The following is an 8,041-nucleotide window of genomic DNA, read 5'->3' on the forward strand; positions in this document are numbered from 1 at the left end:
TGATAGTAACCATGTGTAGCATTTACATTTATGAAAGTAAAGTTAAAATCTTCTTATTTGGGTAATGTGAGTAGCCACTTATGAGTTGTGAGAGATTAAATTTTCCCCCATTCCAGGTTGCTTATCGAATTAAGGTTGTATTAAAGCTTTAGTTATTTGGGCACCACAAATATATGATGGTTAAAACCAGATAGGCAACCATCTTTGCTCATCTGCCATTTCCTTTACTATTCACACTAGTAGTTTTTAAGGTGATGGGGCAGGGGGGTAAATGCAGAAAAAGAACATTTTTAAGTACCCTGCATTAATATTTCTGCATAGCAATTGATAAACCAGTTTTATTTGATAATCTAAAGAATTTAATGTCATAGCTTTTTTTTTCCCATTGTAATGAGGCTTTTCTGTAAAACTGGGGTATATCATTTTTTAAGTTTTATTAGCTCTCCCTGTAACGTGAACAGCTGAACTGTAGATAATCAAATTAATGCCACCAAGCTGACTGGAAAATAAGGAATTAGAGAGAAGGTACAGAGACCCACAGTGGGTTGATCAGTGCTGCTTCTCACCTGCTTGGACTCGCACTTCTTGGCTTCTGATGGTTCTGTTTTCCTTTACTGATATCCTAAACTAGCCTTTCTCGGGAGCCTCTGCCCACAGTGTCTTGAACACACTGTACCAGGAACAAATTATATATATACACACATACACACACATATATATACACACATATATTTTAATCATCTGCTTTAACCTTTTTTGTTTTTTTATTTTTATTTTTTAGCAATAACAGGCTTTATGAGATTTGGGATTGCTGCACTCCTTTGCATCCTCTTAATCTTTGGCACATACTCAAGACAGCAAATAGTGTGGTAGCAAAATCATGTCCCCAGTGTTTAATATTTTCCCCAGCCAGAGGCAAGATCTTGGCTCAGTTCTTACGAACGTGAGCTCTATGAACTTGGAAAGTTGAGTGGCAGGTGTTCCTCATACATGGTGTATGTGTGAAGATTTGCCATATTGTCATAGAGGCACTTTACAAATGCAGCACAGGGAAACACTGCTGCAGCATTAATTTGGGTATCATGCTATTGATCATCAGTCCGTGTCCTCCACAGGAGAGTCCTTGGTCAGTTCATCCCCCTCATGATAATGCAAGTCTGCCTTTTGTGCAGTGTCTTAAAACCCCCTTGTGGTTGGCATCATTTCCTCCAGAAAATACTTCCTGGCCCCTTTCCAGGTGCTCTTCACCCCAGCCCACAGCAGTTGCTCCTCCTAAGTGTTGCCCATAACACCCTGATATCAGCCTGTCATTTGACTTGCTACTTTCTATTTCATCCGCATGTGGTTTATCCTGCTAGACTAGGAGGGACCCAAGGATAGGGGCTATTCCTTGCGTTTCCAGGACCTGGCAAAGGGAAGGTGCCTATTAAGTATTTGATAAACAAATACAGCAAAGAAATTTTGTCCAAGGCAGCAGTCAACCAATTTGTTTTTAGCTGATACGGGAAAGTTAGTGAAGATCTCTGCAAATAGTCTCCAGAGTTTGATTCACCTACACAGTGAGAGACCCATAGGGTATTTTAATTTTCATATGATCCTCAGTATGCTCAAGGGAAAATGAAAATGTTCGAATGGCTGGTGTTAGATTGACAAGTTCCTGGAACTTTATGAATCCCAGGCGCTCTGTGCTGCCATGATTGTTTTGGATGTGTGACAATCCATGTGCATCACTGGCACTGCCAAGGTCCCCCCTTACGACACCCGAGTGTGGACAGTTGCCTAACAAACTCATCAGTAAACCTAAGAAAAGGAATAGTAACTAATTCTGAGTGCTTATTGTGTGTGAAGCACTGTACAGGCATGTGGTGGTATTTGTAAACCATTAACAGACTTGTTTTTCTTAACTTTTTACTCCGATTCCCCATTCTCAGGTATCCCAGTCTCCTGCAGTCTGGAATATTCCTTATTCTCTCTCTGGCTTTTATGGCCTTGATCATTTGGAAGACTGTGAACCAGTCATTTTGTAGAGTGTTGCTTAATTGGAGTTTGTCCCATGCTTTCTCGTGGCTGAACCATCACTATGCATTTTGCGGTCAAAATATGCAGAATCTGTATTCTCTTCATTTCAACCTATGGATGGCATCTGATGCCTGTATGCCCTGTTGCTGATGGCATTCATTTTAATCCTTTGACTAAGGTGGACTTCTGCCAACTTCACTATGTTTGCCCCCATTTGTAGTTAATAAGTATTTCGTGGGGAGATATTTTGAGACTATGTAAAGTTCTCCTCATCTCAATTCTACCCGCTAACTTTAGCATCTCTTGATGTTCCTTGCCTGAATTAATTTATTTTTGCAGTTGTTGCCAAATGGAGGTTTTCTCGTGCCATCATTCCCTCTTCATTTATTTGTGGGCTTTCTACTGCAAGAAAAAAAAAATTCTGTAAGTCCCATTAACTTACTCATTTACATGTATATGTGTTGTGGATTCATAGATTCCTATTCTGTTCATTGGTTTCTAATCAGTTCCCACCTTTTTCATTTTTTTTTGATGTTCAAATTTTCCTAAATTTAGTAGTAGGGATTTCAAACCAGGCTGCTGCAAGCTTTGACATGTCCTCTTGGCAAAGTTTGACATGTCCTCTCGGCAAAGTAAGAAAAATGCTCAAAGAGCTTGAGTTTTTTTCTTAATTTCTGCTACAACAAGATGTTCCAGACTCATCTCCCTCTTTCCCTGCCAGAGCCCTGAAACCAGCCATTTTATTTTTGCATATGTGATAAGCTCCAAAATACATCGTTATTATTTTTGCTTTAAATAGCCAATTGTCTTTTAAAGATATTTAATTAATTTAAAAAAAAGTCTTTATAGTTACCTATTTAAGTTTCCATTTCTGGTACTCATTATTTTGCCTGCAGATTCAAGTTTCCTATGATACCGTTTTACTTCTGCTCAAAAGACATTAACATTTCTTTCAGTGTAGGTCTACTGATGTTGAATTCTTTCAGCTCGTGTATATCTAAAAAATATTTATTTTGCCAACCTTGAAAGCTATTTTTGATGGGCATGGAATTCTAGATAGCTTTTTTTTTTCTTGTGGTGCTTAAAATGCGTTACTCCCTGTTTCTAGCTTTATTTCCAGTGAGAAATCCTACTGTCCTTTGTTCCTCTGTATACAGTGTGTCTTTTTTACTCTGGCTGCTTTTTAAAGTTCTCTTTATTACCAGTTTTATTGCAATTTGATTATGATGCATAACCTTATATTAGGCCATTTGAAATTGTCTCAGAAATCACTATTGTTCTGTTGCATTGTTCTCTTTTTTCTCTCTATGTTTCATTCTGGAGAGTTTCTATTGTTATGTCTTCTAGTTCACTAACCTTCTGCAATGTCTAATCTGCCACTAACCCCATCTGGTGTATTTTTCATTTCAGACGTGTAGTTTTCATCTCTAGAAGTTTGATTTGAATTTTTTGTATATATTCTACGTCTCTACTTAACACATTCCATCTTTCCTCTGGCTTCTTTAACATATGGGATACAGTTAGAACACCTTTATAATGTCCTTGTCTACTAATTCTATCATCTACTCCATTTCTGGGTTTGTTTTAAATTGATGTATTTTTCTCCTCATTATGGGTGACTTTTTGTTTCCTCTTGGCGTGTCTGGTAATGTTTTGTTGAATTGCAGACATTGTGAACTTTACCCCATGGTGCTGGTTATTTTTGTATTTCTAGAAATATTCTGGAGCTTTATTGGGGGGATGTAATTAACTTACTTGGAAACCATTTTATCCAGGTTTTGCTTTTAAATGGTATTAAATGGGATCAGAGCAGAATTTAGATGAGGGCTGATTTTGTTCCATTACTGAGGCAAGTACACCCCCTGTACTCAATGCCCTTGAATTACTTCAAGCACTGTATGAACTCCAGGGATTGTTCCTTCTAATGCTTATGTGTTTTGTTGAGTTTTTTTTCTTTGATTTTTTTTTTTTTTTTTTTTTGACCAGCTTCAAGATGTTTCCTTACATGTTGAAGAGTCAAGGGACCTCTCTGCAGACCTCCAGAGTTAGTTCTTATTCATTCGTGCGCTCGCTCGCTCGCTTGCTCGTTCTCAGGCTTTCTCTTCTCCAGCACACTGTGCTTAGAGCCCTAGCCGCCTTTCCCTCCCTGGGCTCCCAGCTCCATCTCCTCAACTCAGGAACACTGCTGCTTTATCTCATCTCTTTCTCATCTCCCAGTGATCACTGTTCTTTGTTGCCTTATGTTCAATGTTTTGAAAATCACTCTTTCATATGCTTTGTCTGCAATTTAGTCATTTCATGCAAGATGGAAAATCAAGTCTCTATGATTTCATCTTGCCCAGAAGTGGAACTGAACTTGTTACTTTGTTATGGATAAGTTAGCAAATATGGTCTAAAGCACCTAGCCCTGTATGTCTGGGGATGCTATGCCAAAAGTTTGCCAATGGAAAATTCTCCCAAATTCTAAGCAGCTCATTTACGAAAGAACTCAGTAGAGATTTTCTCAAACTTAACAAAAAAAAATTACACACGTCTCACTAAATTCAGACTAACTTTATCTCCTCCTCAGCTCCGGAGCCTTTAGTCAGGTCTGAAAAAGCCTATGGTCACTTCAGCAGCAACCATCATGAAAGGAATTATGGGAGAGAAGATCAGGATGGAAAGAGACAGGCATCTCTCTCCTGTTTGGTATAAGCATGGTCACAGCTTTACAAAGCCATAAAATATTACAAATTATAAAATAATGAGATATTTATGACCTGGAAATGTCCTGACAGCTGAGGCACCTGGAGCTTCAGCTTCACAGTAAATCTGCCTATTTTATTCATTCACAGTGAAAAACCTTGGTCACAATCCAGTATGTGGATTTTATAAGCTGTTAATGAGTCACCATCTGCCATTAGACAGCCCTTTCCCTTGGCCAGGTCTTCAGATGACCTGGGTGGCAAGGATGGACTCTGCAAAACCAGGCTGGGGTGGTGTCCAGCTTGCTGGCTGGAGGAAGAGCCATTGCTTTGGGTTCTCAGTGTTTTTGGTGACAGATGATACGTAGTTAAAATGGCAGAAACACTAGATCTTTTCTATCGTGATAAAGACATCAGGAAGTCAGGATGCAATCTTAATTTCTACCACTTGAAACAGAAATTGGTGTGTAAGGAAGCAGAGATTTTGTTCTGAGGGTCCTCATTATTATTTAAAAGTAGGTTTTCACGGGCCTGAAAGTTAGGTTTCCAAGTGGAGTTCATGGAACAAAAGAGCCAGTTTCTGTTCACAAAACCAAAGACCAAAGATAGATTACTGAATAATGTATAAGTTTGGTGTTATAAAAATAACATGTCTGTCTGAGTTTTTGTTAGGTAAAAGCATTAAGTACAAAATAACCTACTAGCCCTTTAAATAAAATGATTTACATCAACTGCTGTTGGGCCTCTAAGAAGTGTTAGCCTTCATGTCCAGCCCCTACACAGCCATATTATTTTAGAAACCTTGAGTGGGAGCTTTTCCTGATTTGTCAGAGTGAATAGTTTGGAAAAATCTCTAGCCTGTCACTAAGAAAAGGCTACCAACAATTGAGGAGCTAAAGCTCTTTCGCTGCAAATTTACTTGATGATCCAAAGAGTTATAGTTGAAGAGTTACCAGAGCTCAGGAAAAATATTAAAATTTATACAATTTGGAATCTGTTAGTTCTGCTTTTGGAATAACCGTATTTCCATTGCCAATGCTAGGACACAAGCCTAGGAGCATATTATGTCCCCAGTAAGTGGTTTTAGTTTTTTTTTTTTTTTAATACCTTGAAGGCAGGATCGCAGCATAACTTTTGTGGGCCCTGGACACTTTGGGGACACATTTCCTCCACAAAATATACACAAAATTGTATCTTGCAACTACATTGATATAAGGGCAAATATAATTCAGGCTCTATTAAAAATAAACTTTTCTTCAACCCTAACAACTCATTTTTTTCCTTCTGATTTTAAAATAAACTCAAACATTGTTGTGGTCCATTAAAAAAATTTATATTTCCCTAAAAGTACCAGGGGCTCTAAGCACTTTGTCTACTGTGCCTAATGAATAAGTTGGCCCTGATTAAAGGAAGAAATGAAGCAGGCATGCAGCCAAGCAGGGAGAAACAGATTCTAATACAGATAAATGGAAACTTGGGGTTCTAATGTTTCTGTTGGAAAAGTTGTCCAGTGGATGACAACCTCCCAACATTCGTGTTTATTTTTTAGCCTGGATAACTGTGACTATGAATTCTTATTGACACTTTTTTAATCCTCTAAAAAAAAGGGGGGGCTTTTATAGCTGACTCAGGATGAATTAGGTGCTCTGAGGAGCACTTAGATTCTTGATAAGACACACTTTTTGATGAATGCCAGACTTTGTAGGGAGTTTTCCAAGCCCTTCCTCAACTTACCTCCAAGAAGCCAACAAAACTCATGAGCTAGGCAGAGCTCAGTGACCTAATGGTGGACACTCCTAGTGTCTCTGTCCAGGCACACTAACAAAGTAGGAGAGTTGACTCTGTGACTCCCACACTGAATCGGGACCCTGCAGGGTGGGTGGGGACTGACAAGGTGTACAGAGAAGAGTAACCACAGCTCTCCTGGGAAAGGAGGCAAGGTTAAGTCTGGCCTAGCATCTAGGAACTTGGATTTTGGGAGGTTCTCACCATCCCTGATAAACCCAGTGGCTTACTGCACCTAAACGTGTGCAAACCATACACTTCATGCTCAACAGCCACTTTCCTTCCAAGAGTCTGGAATGTTGATGCATCCTGGGCAGGAGACACCTACATGACTAGCCCCCAGTAACGACCCTGGCACCAAATCTCTCATGAGCTTCCCTGGGGGCAACGTCTCATTCATGTTGCCACAAGTAGTTCCTGAAGGAATTAAATGCATCCTGTGTGACTTCACTATGAGAGGGCTCTTGGAAGCTTACTCCTGGTTTCTTTCAGATTTCATGCCTTTCTTTTCCTTTGCTGATTTTGCCTTGTGTCCTTTTACTGAAATCAGTCACACCCATCAGTGCAACTCTCTACCAAGTCCTGTGGGTCCTCCTAGCCAATCCATGAACCCAGGGTTGGTCTTGGGGTTCCCCAACTCATGGTTTCAAGTCCATGACACCAGTGGCTTGCAGTGAATTCAACAACAATTGTATTTGTGAAAGCACTACAAATTTAGACTTTCATGATTCCAGCAGATCAAGGCAACGGCTCACACTCAACACATGAGCAGGCAAGCAACCCCTCGAGTGAGAGTCAGCAGAAACAACCAGCAACAGAACTAGACCACCAGAGACTGCTGGCATGTGCCGGGTACACAGCATATACTTATGAAATGTTTAAATAAATGAAACGTGAAACAGTAAGATGACAAGTAATTGGACATTATCAGTACTGAACAGGCAGATTCGAGAAAGGAACAAATGGAATTTCTAAAAAAGAAAAGAGGTTTTAAGTAAAAAATCTCAATGAATGAGTTAAAGAATAGATTGCATATGACTGCAGAGAACTAATGAAGAAGCAGATATATCAGGAAAAAAATTACACGGAATAAGCCGAGACAGGATTGAAAATGTGAAGGAAAAGTTCGGAGTTATGGGGGATTTCTGCTCTGACCAAGATAGAGTAACAAAGACTGCATATGCCTTCGTACCTAAAACAATTAAAACAGCAGATAAAATATATAAACCAATAGTTCTCCAGGCAATAGGACCCCAGGCAATGAAGTGACAAATTTTAAATTATTTTATTTATTTATTTATTTTTGGAGACAGGGTCTCGCCATGTCACCTGAGCTGGAGTGCAATGGCTAGTCACTGGTGCAGTCTTACTGCATTTCAGCCTTGAACTCTTGGGCTCAAGTGACCCTCTTGCCCCAGCCTCCCAGTGTTAAATCATTTTAATGTTAGTAAAACTGTAAATATTTAGTATTATTTAATATTAATATTTGATAATAGTTAATGTTAATGAGATAGCCACTTGTAATATCTCTTAATCAAGTGACACTTCAATTT

The sequence above is a fragment of the Macaca mulatta genome, chromosome 3 (genome assembly GCF_049350105.2).
Source record: "Macaca mulatta isolate MMU2019108-1 chromosome 3, T2T-MMU8v2.0, whole genome shotgun sequence".
Lineage (NCBI taxonomy): Eukaryota > Metazoa > Chordata > Mammalia > Primates > Cercopithecidae > Macaca > Macaca mulatta.